The sequence below is a fragment of the Cyanistes caeruleus genome, chromosome 10 (genome assembly GCF_971803275.1).
Source record: "Cyanistes caeruleus chromosome 10, bCyaCae1.hap1.1, whole genome shotgun sequence".
Classification (NCBI taxonomy): Eukaryota; Metazoa; Chordata; class Aves; order Passeriformes; family Paridae; genus Cyanistes; species Cyanistes caeruleus.
In genome coordinates, this window is record NC_141710.1 from 11,923,062 (window position 1) to 11,940,552 (window position 17,491).

The 17,491-nt window shown below is 38.5% G+C and overlaps 1 long non-coding RNA gene across 4 annotated transcripts in view; it reads right to left on the reverse strand.

Annotated features, from left to right (window-relative positions):
• The window catches only part of LOC111933491 (uncharacterized), an 87,030-nt gene that overhangs the window by 17,407 nt on the left and 52,132 nt on the right, over positions 1-17,491 (reverse strand). For 2 of the 4 annotated variants that reach the window (XR_015274327.1, XR_015274326.1), the window contains exon 5: positions 5,688-5,739. The exons of the other annotated variants lie outside the window; for them this stretch is intronic. This is a non-coding gene — a long non-coding RNA (uncharacterized LOC111933491). The remainder of the gene's footprint in view (positions 1-5,687; positions 5,740-17,491) is intronic. 4 annotated transcript variants of the gene reach the window in all.

Below are 17,491 nucleotides of genomic sequence, written 5' to 3' on the forward strand. Positions count from 1 at the left end.
AATTAATTACAATGAATTTGCTAGTCTTTATGAATTTTCAATTGAAGACCCTCTGACTGAAAAAAAAAAATCTTTCCCTCTTAGCACAACCTTTCTAAAATCACTTTTTAATTATTTTTATATTATCAAACAGTTCTTAAAAATCTTTGTCTAAAAAAATTCAAAGCTAATGAAAAACAGAATGCAAAATCAAAAATTAATTTCCTGTTATTACAATATTTTTTTCTTATTTTTTACTTACTGTTGGCCAATGTAACATTAGTTATAGTTCCTTTCATTGTTTTTATTGTACAGATCATACATCTGTATGTATGTATCTGTATGTATCATTCCCTGCATCTTTCCACACACCCAGCTTTGGAAACTGAAAACCTGCTGCCCTGGTGCTCAGTGAGGGAGTCCAACTCACAGTGGGTCCTGAGGGTCTTGGAGCATCAGACCATGGGTTGTGACTCACTGAAATCCTGATTTAGGAGAGAGGTTTGTCATCTTGCACATCTAAACTTTAATCCACATGCCTGGCACTGCATACTGGTCTTGACAGGAACAGAGCCAGCTTGGCACTTGGCAGATTAAAAAGGACTGCCTCCTGGAGATTAGATGGCTTGGCACAGTGAGAACACAGAGGTCAAACTACGATGTTTGCCAAACAAAAAAGAACCTCTCATTTTCCAGCTCTATTGCTGCTCCCTGGATAAGCATTTTTGGCCTTTTGCCTTGGTTTGAAGGCAAGACTTGTTAGGATTTAGCCTGAGGGACCTGGTTTACTGTTGAAGGTCAAGCTAGATTTTGACTGTTGTGAGGCCCTGATATGGTAAGGTCGTATGCTTTCTCGTTAGGGCTCATCTCTCAAGGCTCTGGGTAGCTCCTGGGATGTCATCAAGAATGGAAATTATTGCACACCTTGCTGAAGCCAATTCCTGATGGTTTTTATGTTCCAATTTCACAAAATACAGATAATTTTGCTTGGGATTGCAGCAGAATAGAATACAGTAATTTCATTTCATTTCATATAGGATTTCAGAATATGAACATTTGGATTTTTTCCCAGCAGTATACTTTGTCCTGACTGCTACTCATTATATGTATATTTAATCACCATGTATATTTTTAAACCAGAAGTACTTAGACTCTAAAAATGTTGAAACCAGACTTATTTTAAGGTATTTCATTCTTAGTGAAACAGATGATTCTCAAGAAACACAATCCTATTATCATTTTTCTAACAAATTTTCCTTGTCATGCATGAGTGGTTGTTTATTCTTTAGTTTTGCTGGAGCTAACATCACTATTGCAAGGATGATTTTCTGCTCTGAACACCCTCTCTTCCTTCCGATTACTCAGTGGCACAACCAGCACTGGGCATATTCCCTAGCACCTGACACCCTGCAAAAAAGGCCACTGTTGCCTACTAAGTTTTGTGAGTCTGCACAGAGCCAAGGCTTCAGCAGCAGCACAGGAATCCTCTTGCACAATTTGCTGGCTCACACAGCTGTGATTTAGGTATTGCTGCAGTGTGATATAACTTTACCCCCTCCTCAAGTCAGGCTGTCAAAGAGAGCACCATTTGAAACACCTCTGAATACACAGGGCTCACCGTGTGCCAGAGCCTTCCCCCCTCCTTGTGGTGTCTTTTATGAAAACAGAATTTCTCAGAAACAACCAGCTGTTTTGAAGCAAAGTGTAGCAAAAGAAACTTGAGCAATCTCAGCATATGTTTTTATTCCTCACCTGTCTTGTTGCAGCAGACTGTGCAATAGAGTGAAAGTTTTTCCTACCATCACACTCACAATTCCTCCAGACCTCCAATATCACATTTGTCATCACTACAGTATATATCAGCTGCTCAGTTTCTCATCATTGTGGTAGTGCATTGGAATTAATAATACAGTTGCTCTTGCAGAATAATCATATAGAGTCCTTCTTTGCTCAAACATCAGTGCAACCAGCCTTCTGATTGTGAAGGTAAATTTTTTATTTTAATTAGATCAGACTAAATTGGCTTTTCAGCAGCAATGAAGGCTTTCTGTTTCATTTCTCAAGTTTTGAAACATGTTTTCTAAAGTTTTGATTGAGGATATCTTGACTTCTACGTGGTTCTCTCCTTAACAGACTGAGCAGCAAGGAGCCTCTGTCACTACAAAGAAAATGTTCCAAATCCCCTGCTCTACTGTCAAACCCACATTAAAAACAGGAAGAGTCAGCAATCTAAGGATGCTGCCTGAAAAGCTCCTAAACAAAGGTTTAGTTCCTGGAGTTTAACATGACAAATTGTATGCATAAAGTCTCTCATAGATGTAATTATGTGATGTCAGAGCAGGAGAATTTTTTCTCTAATATTTTAAATAATGTCCAGTAGTATCAGTACCAATATTGAGCAAATTCACTTCTATAAAAATTGAGTAAATTCAAATGAGTAAATTTACTTCTGTAAAAATTATAGTTATTGGAAATCATTGTGATTTTTATTGCCTTTGCTCAGTATCACTTTGTAGTCTCATTAAGAATCCTTGAAATTTTAGAATTCAAACATTCAATTCTTTCATTTTGCTAAATTTTAAATCTCCTTCAAAATTGCTTCATTCTAGCCCACTGTGTCTTTTATATTTGCTAATAATATCAAATCTGAAAAAATACCAATCCCATTATTGCAAGAATAAAAAAACTTGCAAAAAAATAATCTGCCTAAAATGTTGTTTTGACAAAATATAGTAATACCAGGGAAAGTATAGGAAAGACTAATATACTTCATTGCACCTTGGAGAAAATGTAATTTGGATAGAGAAAGGTAGCTACAATAGAAGTAAAATCAGGAAATAAAAGCATGGAATTAATGCCTAAACGAGCGTATCTGGATAGGGCTTTGCTCTCCTTTTGTGGCATGGTATGGAACACCATTTCAACACAGAAAAAGCAGCCAAAACAATAAAGGAGCCAAAGACCTCAGTTATTAGAAAGGGCTAGACAACTACTATCTGCCTATATCTTTTAAGGCAAAGATTAAAAGCCAAAGAGGAGCCTCAGAAGGCTGTGAGGCTCATTGGAATCAATGGGAAAATGCATGCGCATCTGAAGGCAGGGCTTGGCCTGAGCAGGGGAACCTCACTGAGAGAAATTGTTCTGCAAAGGCAACAGAAAGGATCAAAGCTCCTGCACTCCTTGAGTTCATGTCAGCCACAGAAAGAGAGAGCAGAAAGGAAAGCTAAGGATGGTCCAAGAGCAAGAGAAATTGAGGTGGAATGTCTTTGCATATGCTACCAATGCAGAAATAAATTGTGGAGAAGGGGACAATATAGTTAATATTGTCTTGAAAAGGGAAAGAGCAAATTTCAAAGGAGAAAAGGTTCATTTCAGAACACAGAGCTGAGAGGATGGGGCAGAATAGTCAAGGCATCCCATCCTCCTTCTGCCAAAAAAAAACAACCCCTCTTCTTGTATCATCAGCATTTAATCAGATATTAAACATAACTCAAAGCAATTTCTGTTTCCTCCAGATCAGGAAGATCATACTCTGAGAGAACTCATTTCACTAAAGCAACAGTGCATTGTGAAAGACTCGAGCTCCCGAAATTAGATTTAAAGGCAAAGAGACCTTTAAAATGCTGCGGTGCCCGTTCGGCGGATCGTGGCGGCTGCGGGACCGATGCAGCCACCGAGACTCTAAGCTGACATCAAAGGGGAAAAAAATCAGCTGAAATGACAGCAGCAGCTGCAGCATCCGCCTCTAAATTAGGCTGTGTTTCAAAGTCTGGACTCAACTGCTAAGCAGTATAAAGACCCAGGAGGAAGGCTGCCCAAGAAAAAGAGTTAGATTTCTAACCTAACACATCAAAGTAACACATGCTTAGAAGAGCAATAAATGCATATGGCACACATTCACATGCTGCCTAATTGCAGTGGGCTCATGAAGCCAAGACAAACCTTCAGCTGATTCCTACTTTTAGAGAGGATTTGAGTCCTTTTTGAATGCAGAAAGCTGACACAAATTGGTAGCAGATTAGAGTCTGGCATTGTGATAATACATCCCATAATTTCAAAAGATGGCCATTTTTCATATCATAAGACACCTTCAAAATACTGAGCTCCTTATTAGATAATTTATACATAAACCAGATTACAGAATATCCACATCATAATAAATTAAGAAAACCTTTCTCTCAAAATTCAAAAATAGATTAGAAAACCACCAATTTCACTTTTATTTTATCTGCATGTCAATATAATAATAAAAGTGGGAAGAGTGAGAAATACATTATTAAATGAGATACATTGCTGAATGCTTTAGCAGTAAATATCCTTGATTTGGGAAAACTATCTATATTTTGATATGCATTTTTATTTTTTTAAGTCTATAAACCTAAGGAAACTATTTGTAATGTTATTGATGATGTACAGATTTATAAGAAAGTAATGGGAAATGAGCTTGAACGTATGGATATTTTGTTATGTACACCAAGCATGCTTAGTATAAAAAACTGCACATTTTCATAGTTGTAGCAATATGATTTGATCTCTTTTTGCATTTCCTGCAAGCTGGCAGAGGAAACTCAGTCATTCACTTGGTATGTTTATTAAAATTCCTACGATATTGCAGCATAATGGTGGATTTTGTGAACAAATTCAAACTTAAATCTTCCTCACTTGTCTTTAAGAAATTGTGAATAAGTATTTAATACAAACACAAATAACAAACAACATAAAAACCATGAAATATATCTTATTGTCTACAATATAATTCTCAACAAACCTCTGAATTTTGCTTTTATAGCTTAAAATTAATACACTTTTCTAAAGGGTTAAAGTTGTAAGCAAGAGCAACCATCTACATTGAGCTCTCTTAACTTGTTCATTAAGAAAAACAAAGCCACCAGAAATTACTTGATAACCCTGACACAGTATCTTTTATGCTTATAGACCTTTACAAATTTAAATTAATCTGTTTGAGGACATCCATATTAAATACAGTAGTATAGCAGTTATCAAAACAATCAGAGACAGCAAAAAAAGAAAAAATCCCTAAATGTGTAGTGCAAGAGAAAGCAGAAGCACAAATGTCTAGACATATCTTGTACTTATAGGATGTGTTACCTCACTCAAGAGTCAAGTGATAAAATATATCTGTTGAAATGATTCATCTTGAAATAAAAATTATTCAGAAGCCAACACACACCCTGAGAAGGGAACAGAATATCATGCAAATTAAGGCCAGGTTCTTATTTTAAATGTTCCAGATTTTGTCATTTGTGCAGTTGATGTAACATCATAGGAAGTCATGCTGTAAAATGAGGTAAAGCTGAACTGTGTGCAGCTCCTGGATGTCATGCAGAGGAGCCTGGAGAGGTCCAGAGGCCAGCACAGGTTTGGTGTGAAGGGAATCTGAAAGCACAGGAAACCACACAGCCCCTCCTAAGTTAACTCATCCTGACTGCTTGAGCGTATTCACCTGTTTCAGAAACTACACTTAACTCAGAAACAGCATGGTTTGCTACTGCTTAGTCAGATGACTTTTTATTCTTTGTTTTGGGTGACTTTGATAATACTTACACAATGCTACTGTTTAGTGAGAATTTAGGAGGATGGATGTTAAAAACCCAACAACTGTAGCTCTCAGAAAGGATTGGAAACTTGCAGTGCAAACATGTTGAACACTCAGAGAATAACACAAAATCAAATAGTTATGTGCTTACCTCAATAGACAACTTGCTTGGTATGGAAATTACAAAGGAAAAACATTTTTTCCTGTAGAAGACAGAAGACCATAAAAGGCCAAACTCAGTAAAACCCCTTTTACAAGTTAAACACAAAAATCCTAGTTCTGTAGTATGTACTAATAAGATTAAATATTTCTGAAGTTATGCAGTAATGCTCAATGCATTATTTGTGTCAGGCTTTTCTGACACAGAATATTGATATTTTGAATGGGAAGATTTTTAATGTGGTTTGGTGGAGTTGTAAAAGGACCATGTTTCTCAGAGAATCTGCTCATTTTCCAGCAGCCTGAAGGGTATACAAACATAACTGACATAATTTTCTGAGTGTAGCCTTAGTTCTAGGCTATTTGTATTTTAATCTAGACTATTTTTCTAATTTGAATTCTGGGATGTGGGGAACTGAGGAAGTAACACCACTGTTTTCCAATTTTCTGACAAAAGTTCACCTTACCTTCCCAATCTGCTTCAGAGATTATCTGGAAATATCACCGAGTTTAGAAAGAGATTCTCTGCAGCCTTAGCAGTTTCCCTCTACTTCCACCTATATTATTAACTTTCTTGTACCAAGCCCAAATGAGCTTAAATATAGACTCCTCTACATCTAATGAGCCATAATTAACTCATCAATTTCTGACAAGCCTAAATAGACTTGTTAGGGAATGACAAGTCTAGTCTATCTCACGCTGGAATGGGTGTCATCCCTCCAAGGCAGGAAGCAAATCTCTTAATAGCTCTTTGCAGGGTTTCCAGTCTCCTCCAGAACCCCAAAAGAGGGAGCCTTTTCAAGTTTGCAGAGATTTACACAAAAATTACCTGGAGAAGAAAGAGACTGTAGAATTTATTGGTGTAATGGGTACCCTTTCTCTTTCTACCCATCTAGATAAAGAAGGGACTGTGATGTTGAAGGGAACAATCTTCGACTTGTTTCTTTAGGCTGACTCCACAGTTTCCAGAGCCAAAATTAGCTCCTCAGCTCCTGATGCCATACTGATATTACTTATTTAAAATGTTAATAGCTCTTAAAATAATAGGAGTCTAATCTAATATTTATTTCTCTGCACTTCAGCTCAACTAGATGAACCCAGAGAGCCAAAATGTATTCAATTTATTCCAGGTTATTTATTTAGCTAGGCAGTGCAAAAATATCATGGAGTACCAGCACACTGGAGCTGCTGAAAAATGTCTTTCCTGTACAGGAGAACCATAAACAAAGGAAGAACCATAAACAGGACAGCCTCAAACAAAGGATCCTGCCACATTTGGAAAATGTTGGTTTTTTTCCAGATGCATAATTCAAAATTGAAAGTTTGGAAATTGAGCCAATATTTGCAAGTTTTGAGAAATGGGCAGACCTATCATTTAAAAGTAGCACATGTATTGCTGTTATGTTAAATTTATGTGTATACATAAGTCTTACTAGTGACCCATCTACTTCAGAGTCTATGCAGTTTAGGTTCTTGTCTCTCTAAATTCTATTTCAGGCTCTGGTGTCTAAAGCCACTACCTCAAAAAGCATTGCTTGGCTGTCCAGAGCTTCTCCTCCTGTACTACATGTTCCATTCCCTCCAGTGCTAGGAGGTCTCAGCCACAAGGATATACTAGGTGAGATTGTCCTCCCTGCCCCAGGGGGAAAAAACAAACAAAACAAACAAACAAACAAAAGGGGAAAAAATAACTGAAGATTCTTTTAGAGAAATCCCACATTGCAAATTCATCAAGAACAAGTACTTGTTTGACAAAATGCAAAGGCCATGTCATCAGTAGGTTATTACAACATCTGGGATTTTCAGAACCCACTTGAGATCTGGGAGTTGGATACCTCTGGAATTCTGTGTTGAATTTGCAGCTTGAACACTATTGGTCTGCTGACTTCAGTGGAGTAATGCAATTTTCAGCAGCTGAGTCAATGCTGAGTGCCACAGAAAGCCTGTAGAAGAATTGAAATTCCTGCTCTGATAATAAAATTAATCTGAAATCATGAAACTGCAATAAAATTAATATGATTCTCGTTTGCTGTTTTAGCAGTTATTACATCTCAGTTTCTGAAAAATATTTATCTTTTGTTTCCAAACTATGTTTGTGCAGTAGGATTCTGCCCTAGGAGAATCTTATCACCAAGTTATAAATCTCTGAACTCAGAGAATTTCAACAGAAACAACTTATTCATTCCTCACTGGTTCGGGTTTAACAGTAACATTGTAATTAAATTGTGTTTTTTTCACTTTTGCCCCGCTGTTTGAGAGAGAATGTGTTCAGCTCTTTGGTATACAATGAGAACTAAGTGAATGCTAATCTATTTTAACCTCAGTGGATTTGAAGGAAAAAATAGACTTTGATTTTGGTAATTGTTTTCTAAAATAAGACTTTTAGGGAAAAAAAACACCTCAGAACAGTACCTTCACACCTTTATCAGAAATTTCAAATAAAACTTCTGTTTTCATTACTCTAACACAGAATAGCAAATGTTCCTGTCAGACTTTAATTGAATCACCTAATGCATGTCAAAATATTTTTTTTATCAAGTCTTCATTTATCAAGTCAAAGTTAATGAGAGAATGTGCCTTCTGCTCTCACAAACACCTGAAATTGGCTATATACAACATGTTCTCTGCTACTGTCATCCCACACTCAGCTATGTAAATTACCACAAAGTTGAAAGTACTCCCTTGAGGCCCCAAATAAGGCTGGCTTGCACAAATACTGCTCCTTTTTTGTTATTGTTGTTTCTTGAGTGAACCTTAGGTAGGCCATGTCTCAGGCACGAAGAGGAAGGGACAGTTACTGGGACGCGACCCTGGTCACAGGGACACAAGCACCAAAGCAAATGGTGGAAATGAGTGGGAGTGCCTTCAGCTACATTTGGAAAGCCACATTTGACGTGTTGTCTTGTTCCTGATCACGAGTTGCCCCGGAGAGCAAGGCAGTCCATATGCTTTTGGAAGGACAGTAGCACCAGAGAGATGTGGCCAGGCTGGGGTTCTGTGTGAAATGCACACTCAGCTTTCCTGTTCCATTTTTTCACACTTGCACACAAAGACAGCGCTTCAACTAAAGAATCAATTTTGACCAAAATGACCTGTTAGTTAGGGAAGTAGTGTGATGGTCAGTGGGCCCCCTGACATACCCTGGCCATCAGAAAAGTTTGTTGAATGGACATTTTTAATCCCCTCCCACCCCATGACAGGTCCAGGAACACACATTTCCTTTTCTCACTACAAAACCATATTTTAGGGCTTCCAGGACAAGAGGATTGCCGTGTAATTCCTGTGCATTCTTAATGCCAAGCATGGATCATTTTTAGGGTTCAGACAGACAATTTAAAAGTAACATGGCTCTAGAGAAATGTTTTGTTTTACTCTGGTCCTTGCAAGTAGAATAATAAATTACTGCTTTAAACTCTTACCTTTGTATTTTAAAAGTCAAAAAATGTGATAGTGAAAGTAAGAAGCATCTGATGAAGTGGTGTGATATTTATAGAGGAAAAGTTACATTATGTGCAACTTGCCTACTCAATGTAATACACTCTGGAAAACCTGTTAAAACTGGTACACTGAGACGAGAAAAATGCTTTGAATAACCAGCATCAGTAAGCGTATGAAAGCACAAATATTCTGGGAGTATTGGAGAAGACAGACAACATTGACCTTTGCCCTGGTAGAAAATTAACCTTTTTTTCTTGGGCAAAGTAGAAGCAAAGAAAATCTTGTCCTAAACAGAAAAGCAGGAAAGAGTGCATGAACCTCCTCTGCAAAAGCCAGAGGAAAATGAGCAGCAGAAAAGCACAGTTTTAGCAGAGCCCTCAGCAGCTTAGGCTCACACGCATGGTATTTTAGCTACCCTAAGAGTGAAAGGCTCCAGGTGAGATCTTTTCCCTACTAAGGTCAAGGACAAAACACCTTCTGATTTTGTCCTCAAGATCTTGATGTTCTGCAAACAGAGGTGGTAACAACAGAAAAATCACTATGATCAGACTTGTTTACATAACCCGTGTATTTGCAACATGTGGGTGTTTTTCTGTGTATTAAAGATGCTCCGGGAATGAGATAATGAGCTGCCCCATTCATTTCACAGGGCATAGTGGAATCAACTAATGATAAAGTGTCTGGGAATGAAGATTTCTGGGGGCACTGAGTTAACATAACTGTTTCTCAGGATGTCCTGTTTCTGAGATTGCCTTTTACATTTGCAAAGCTTAGCACTACAATTTAAAGACGAATAAAGATCTATTACTATACACAGGCTTTTTGCCCTTGCTTGTGAGCTCTTTCTTTATGCAACACTAACTCCGTAAGAAAAACAGTACCTTGCTATATTGAGGGAAGTAAATTTTATGACTTCCTGAGCATAACTGAGATGTCTGGATGATCTGGATGCATAAACAAAACACTCAATTTAGTAAGTAGAGTCTTACTCTCTAAATGTACAGTGTTTATATATCTCTACACTGTGGCTTGCACTCAAAGAAGTTAGTAGCAGCCTTTCTGGAGCTACAATGATGCAGAATAATAAATTCAGATCAATGGCTTGATTAAAAAATCTGTAGAAATTAGTATTTCTTTTCTCTCTCTCATGTTAACACAGAAGCCCAAGATGCACTCTTAATTATCTAGAAAAAAAACATAATAAAGAAATGGAAATAGGTGATAATAAGGTCCTCAGCTTGTTTAACCTTTTATGCATGTGATCATCTGGAGAAGAGTATCTCAGCTGCTCAGACCATAATGTCACCTGGCTTTTCTGTGATGGGATGTGCTCTGACAGACCTGGGACCCTTCACTGCTGCACTGACTAGGAGGTTACTCAGCAGCCTTCCCTTTTATTTATCTTTCAATATCATTGCTTTACTGTAATTTCCTGATTTAAAACTAACAAATAAACAAAACCACTCTAAATTCTGCCCTCAAAGGTTTCTTCTTGACCTCATATGTAAACTGAGACTTGAGTACAAAGAACTTTAAAGCTTTCAACCTAATTTTTCCAAGTACAGTGAAGGTATGGAAACTATAGTGGGCTGTGGATCAAATCACATCTAATATCTTCAGTGCAGAAACAGGGCAATATAGAGACATCCAGGAAGCTGTGGAAAAACCCTTTGAACATTCCACATGATAGATATTGTTTTTCTTACTCTTAATTCCCTACATCCTGTCCCTTCTGTACATCCTAAGTATCCTTTCATCCTACAGGTCTAGAACTCTGTCTCCTAAGCACCCACCGAAGTGAGACGATCCCTGTGTTTTCCACGGCCTTCAGCCCATGCATAAAGAGGGCAGGCAAAGCCAGGCTTTATCTGAGCCAGGAGGCAGAAGCCAGAAAGAGAATTTCTGAGTATGTTTTAAGACGTGTATCAAGTGCAAATAGAATCCTGTGTTATTTTCTGATGAATGACGGGCAGCTGGCAGCGCAGAGCGCGCTCGGTGTAAATCCGACACTGCAGTGCAGCGCAGCTCGGCGCCGTCAGAGGGCGAGCGAGAGCAGCTGTGGCGAGAAGGAGAGCAATCCTCAAGCAAATAAAGTAAAAAAAAAAAACAAAAACAAACAAAAAAACCACCACAACAACCTGGAATTAAAAAATCAAAATGAAGCAGTTTTAGTGATCCTCCTCTGTTGAGCAACCAGCTCTGAATGCCAACTCTGCAAACCCACACTGCCTTCCTCTGTCTTCAGTCTCCCATCACTGCAGGGAATGGGTCTTGGCCACCAGCAAAAACAAAATCAGACCCATTTTGGTCCAGCTGCAATATTTAACTTTTGGAATTTGTAAGTCATGTATAAAACAAGACAAAACCCCAAGGTTCAGTAATCTAACTGCTGTGCCAGGGACACGGGCAAATCAGAGGGATTACAAATGCTCAGTGCAAGGGGAGCAGCTGATGTCTAAAAGGCTCAGTAAAATAATAAGATATTCACACCAGGAAACAGCCACAACAACATGTGAAATGTATTTTAAAGGCATTTAATAGATTTCTATTAACCCCTTGGACTGTTGGGAAAGGCCTGTGGAAATAGAAAGATGTGTCAGAGCAGAACCATCAGCTGCAGAGAATGTTAGTTAAATAAAATTTCAGCTTTCTGAGAGACAGGGAGGAAAAGAAATGGTCCATCACGAGAAAACCATAATTTTCTCCTATGTACCCCAAAGCAAAGCTAGAGTGATGTATGAGGAAATTATTTTTTGTACTTCATTCCTCTTAATATCCCCTTACCTTTCAGCTGAAAAAAAAATAAAATGAGGTAAATAAAAATTAAAGTACAGAAATTTTTTAAAAAAGGTATTTGAAATATCATTTCTCTTCCCTTTGCTTGGGAAGGCACACCAGTTATCACTGTCATCCTCTCAAATCCCAATAGATACAGCAACTCCTTTCCTATTATTAGGGTTAAATCTGTGCCCACTTTTTTTAAACATGCCCTACTTTTCCTCCCTCTAAGCCATTTTTTTACAAAAGCTGACAATCTTTAATTGTTTCTGTCTTTTACTCCCTATCAGGAAAATTAGGACTTCTCTGTTCACCTTGTACTTGTCAGAGAAGTTAGGCAAGGCTTGTTCATGATGGTGATTTTTGCTGTTTGTTGATGATGTCCTTGGTTCAGAGTTTCTGCTGGGTGTTTATTGGACCCCAGCAGACAGAACATAACAAATTGTGAAGTGTAAGGTTTCTCATGAGGATTTTTTTGAAACATATTTGTCACTGTATGTCATAATAGCCTTCTTCCTCTCCAAATACTCCCTCCCACTTCGAATCTCTCTTCAGATCAGTTCTTTTGACGGTGGTTTCCACATGCAAACCATGTGTCAAAAATACACCTTTTGTGATGCTGAGGAACACTGAGGTTTCCTAAAATATTGAGTTTCCAAACTTAATTCTGATCTCTTGATTTATCCATTAAGTATGAGTGGTTTTCATTCCCTCTCAATAAACTAAATATTCACCTATTGCAACTTCTACCTTTTTGCAGTAACAGGTGAATGTGTGTCCTCAGATCAGCAGACTGACTGCCAAAGAATTATTTTATTTTTTAGAAATATTGAGGTACAAGCATCAGAATAACTATTCCCATGGCATGGAAACAGACTCTGGATGTGAGATATGAGGATTAGAAACATTAAGAATATTTTCACTTTATAGGATATTATTTCCTTTTCATGTGACTTTTCTTTACCTTCAGTTTCATATGTTTGGAAGGCTTAATAAAAAATGAGGACATTTAAACCCGCCTCACATTATTTACTTCATGCAGTCAACATTCACAAGCATCAAAGCTTTTCTTTCAGTTCTGTATCAAAAACCACGAAGCTTTAAGGCTTGGCCAAAGAATCAACACAAACCCAAAGCAGAGGCATCAGCTCATGAGACTGCTGACAGAATGGATTAAACAGACGTTTGAAAGTATTGCCAATGCTGTGGGAGAAAAAAGAAAAGGCCTCAGTTCTACACTTTCTTTTAAACTAAGAAGCCCAGCTTTTGTAAACTATTCACTTTGTTGATGCTCAACAAATACCTACTGATGAGATGACATCATCTGCTAATGAAAATAATTGCTCGAAGGCTTAACCCTGTTTTTGGGTAAAATATATGGGCTATTCAAGCTTTAATTTTAAAAAAAAATAGAAGAATAAGAATGGATTTTTGTGATTAAGGAAATGTTATAGACTTTGTTTGAAAATGGAGTCTGACTGCTTTCACGAGTGGAATTGGATACTGGAAGAATAATTTCATTGTGGTGTTCCACAGAATTTCAATAGATGCCCAGATTTGCTTCTTCTTTGCCCATTCATAATTAGCTGTTTTAGTTCTGAGGACAGGTATCATGTTGGGTTTTATTTGTCAGCAATGCTGCATTGTCCATACTGGGAGATTATGCTTCCCCTTTTGGCTGCTGCTTTCTGGCTGCTGCTTCCAGTTCTTCCTCATCTACAGGCTTCTCTGTGCAAAACAGGAGTGGGGAGGAAAAAAACACTCCATAGATATTATTGGTCTGTCTTTGGGAATGAAGATTCTCTCCAGTCTGCTCCTTAGCAGGGTTGCAGCACAGCTGGGAGTCAGAGAGGAACGCTGCTGTTTGCTGCTTTTCCAGATACCTTGTCAGCATTAGCTGCCCTGTCCAGAGATCCACAGAGGGACAGAAAGAATCCAGAGGAAGTAGATAGAATTTTCATCTGTCTACTGTTGTCTACTTTTGCATGTTTTTGTTCTCCTGGAGCCAAGACAATAGAGTAGGCAATGGACACATTTATGCAAAACACACATACATAAAATACATTCAGGAGAAACTAAATAGCTAAAACTAGCTTTAGAGTCAAGGAAGAGAAAGTTCTTTGAGATCTTCTGACCTCCTCTGGAGAGCTGTGGCAGGCAGACAGGCAGTGCCAGAGCAGGGTGCCCACTTCCACAGCCCTGTCTTCAGAACTGAGACTTGAACACATCAGGTACTTCTGTTATTTCCTTCAATTCTCATTCATTTTACTGCAAACCCACCACCTTCCCCTGGGGCATTTTCAGCTGTTCAGCCACATCCATTACAAGACCCTTTGTGCATTCCTGGTACACCTCAAAGTTTCCCTCAAGAAAGAGGGAAGGGGAGTTGGGAACTAAATTGTGCTTTCCTTCAAGACCTGAAAACCAAGTCACTCAGGGTGTACAGGTCAGGTGTCTCCAGGGGCTGGGAGCAGCTGGGAATGCCCCAGGGAGGGGGGCAGGTGTCCCAGGCAGGTGTGTCCCACAGGCAGCCAGGGAGCAGGGCAGGCTGGGCACCAGGACAGCCCAGCCCCAGGGACTGGCTGTGGGAGCTGGGTTGGCAACGCTGCAGTGTCACTGGGGCCAGGATGGGTGTCCTGGGGAGTCAGAAACAGTGACCTGAGCCATGGGCTGGGCAGGGGAACACCCGGAGAGGCTGCACAGGACCATCCTTACAGGCCAACACAGCCCTCAGCACTCAGCATCCCCAGAATTGCCCAGCGACAGCAGAGTTACTGCAAGCCCAGTGCTGAGAACACAGCCAGAAAAGCAGCTGCTGCAAAAGAGCCATTACACAGCTTTTGGGCCTTGCATGGCATAGCAGTTTAGAGCTGGAGTGAAGCTAGTATGACTGCTTTTCCTGTGTATGAGTGGAAGTAAAACCGAAGTCAAGGGCACAAGCAGTGGATTTGAGACTCCCATGGCAAGAGGGCTGCCATCAAAGGTGTGCTCACACAACCTCTCTGAGAGCACAAGACAGGTACTGAAAAAGAAAACAAAAAAGCTGTACGTGGTGAAGAACAAGAGCACAATGTGGTTTATAAACACACAATGATGAACAAATAATGAACAACATTCAGAAGGGAAAACAGTATAAAATGGTGATGCTCATAGCAAGTCAAGCAATGGAACTTCATCAAATGATGCTTTATTGCTAAAAGATTGAATTTGTTGCCGAAGTAGGTGAGGAGGCATTAATGGTTGAGATGGCTGTGCCCCATAACTCTGTCAGCTGTGAAGCTCATAAACCATCAGCCTGAACACCAGATAAAAAGAAAGAACTTTTGCAGTTTTACTAACTTTTGGACACTGAACAATTAAACACCATACTTCCTTTGATACTTTGTCATACTTAAGATTATTCTTTGAAAATTCCTTTCAAATTAAATGAATTCCTTCCTTTTGATGCAACTAGAAAAGCATTGATATTGAACTAGAATAAAACTGTCATTCATTTTCTCAGAGTACAATGGCTTGACCAAGTCGTAAGCTACATAAAGCTCTGAACATATTACGTGCCTATTTTTAAGCAAAGTTTTAGAACATTATGCTACATTATGAGGCATAATCTTTTGACATTTCCTTCCAAAGGAGCTATTAAAAATCATTTGTCTTGCTGCACTGCTGGGTATATACTTTTCAGAAAGATTGACTAGCATATGCCACTGTATTTGAGGGGTCTCACAGGTGTTCTGTATCTTTTGAATACTAATATGTCATAAAAAAGCATGATCTCCTGAAGTTTGATAGTGCTACTCATTACATCCAATCTTTCACCTTTATGAAACCAATTCCTCTGACAGTGTTCCCTCTGAAATTCAAGAGCTGTATATTTTTAGTGAATTCTCTTTAGAAGACCTAACTAATTTCCTTAGTTATGCTGTTTTTTCCTTTAGTAATGCCATTTGTTTATTTGTAAAAAAAATTAAAAATTCAGACTCTTCTCTGTGAGTGGAACTTGGTTCCTGAGAATGAATCAGATTTACTTAAGCAATAGGCAGTTTGGAAAGTAAATATATAACTTCAGCTCTCAGTATCAGTCATTCAAGTTTCATTCCTTCCATGGAGTTTTGTTATTTTATGCCACATTATATCTTTAGTCCAAAGATGCTTAATGATAGACTATAATAATTATGCAATGTCTTGTGAAATACTTTGTTTAACAACACTGGCACTGCTTTGGGAATGGTAGAATAAGCTGGTTTTAATTCTATGTCCCTGATGGTGGACTGTGGCTTTTTTTTGGTTTTGGATAGAAGGAAGGAATGTCACTGGCAAAGGAAACTCCTTTCCTGCAGACATATTTAAATTACTGATCTACACACTAAGTATAATTACAGAATTTATATTTTTTTCTAAATTCAGTTGCATAGATACAGAGCTAGTCCAGCACTCTCAAAATTCCCTAGCTACTCTTTCATTTTTCTATGACTGTAGTGATTTCAAAGACATCCTGAAATGTCTGTAGGGCTGTAATTTGACTGAATATTAACTTCCTGCGTCCCCTAATAATCCTTCTTCTCAGCTTAGACTTGTGAGTATTTTGTTCTTCATCTTTTAAGATACATCTGCAGGACACAGAGGAGTTTTTGAGCTTTTTCCTAGTCAAATATATGAAATATGCTGATTTAAAATAATGATACACTAAAACACAGCTCTAACCAGAAACACCCAAGATGGTCATGGCTGCCTTGAGGAGCTGTCATACGGGCTCCCTCCGTTCCTTTTCCTCTTGCACACTGCTGCTTCTGTATTCAACATCTATTTCCACTCTTTGATTAAATGTAAGCCAGCTCTTGCTCTGTGGATTTGCAGTAAGACTTCAAATACCTCAGCACTTAAGAGCCAGAAGTGTTCTTCAGGCAGAATAGCACACAAAAGTTAATTTAGCATGTTCTAGACCAAGAACACAATTCCTCCCATTCATGTACATCAGTTTTACACTGCTTTAATTCTGCCAACTTTAGCAGAGTTCATCTTGATTTAAGCTTCTGAATAAGTGAAGCACCAGGATAAACTGGGCAAAAAATAACAGTCATATTTTATTATCTTTATCTATAGTAACAGCAAGTGTAGTTCCTCATGTGCAGTTACAGGGATGATTGTGGTATTCTCCATAAAAAAAGATCACACAAGACAGTGAGATTGACTAATTTCAGTCAGCTGACAGCTAGTTAAGAGCCAGCAGTAAGGACAGAGGGCTTTTTAGCACAGGGGTTTGAGGTGCTAAAGCCTGCATTTGTGTCTGCTTTTTATTGTGCGATGCATTTGTGTCACTCTCAGCAATTAATCTTATATGTAGAAAACTCGTTGCATTTTATTATCATAATTTTATTGATTCATTTTTAAGTGTCTTTGTTTTTTTCAAGGTTCAGGTGCATGGTGACAATTTTGCCACAATTAGAACAGAGTCTACCAGGTGACAGGGAGGGAATGCAGATGAGTGAGGCCCTGCTGGTTAATTCAGATCTAGAATTCAAATCTCTGGGGAAAAGATTGGCATGCTTTGGGCTACATCCAGCCCTGGTAAAATAAGGGCAA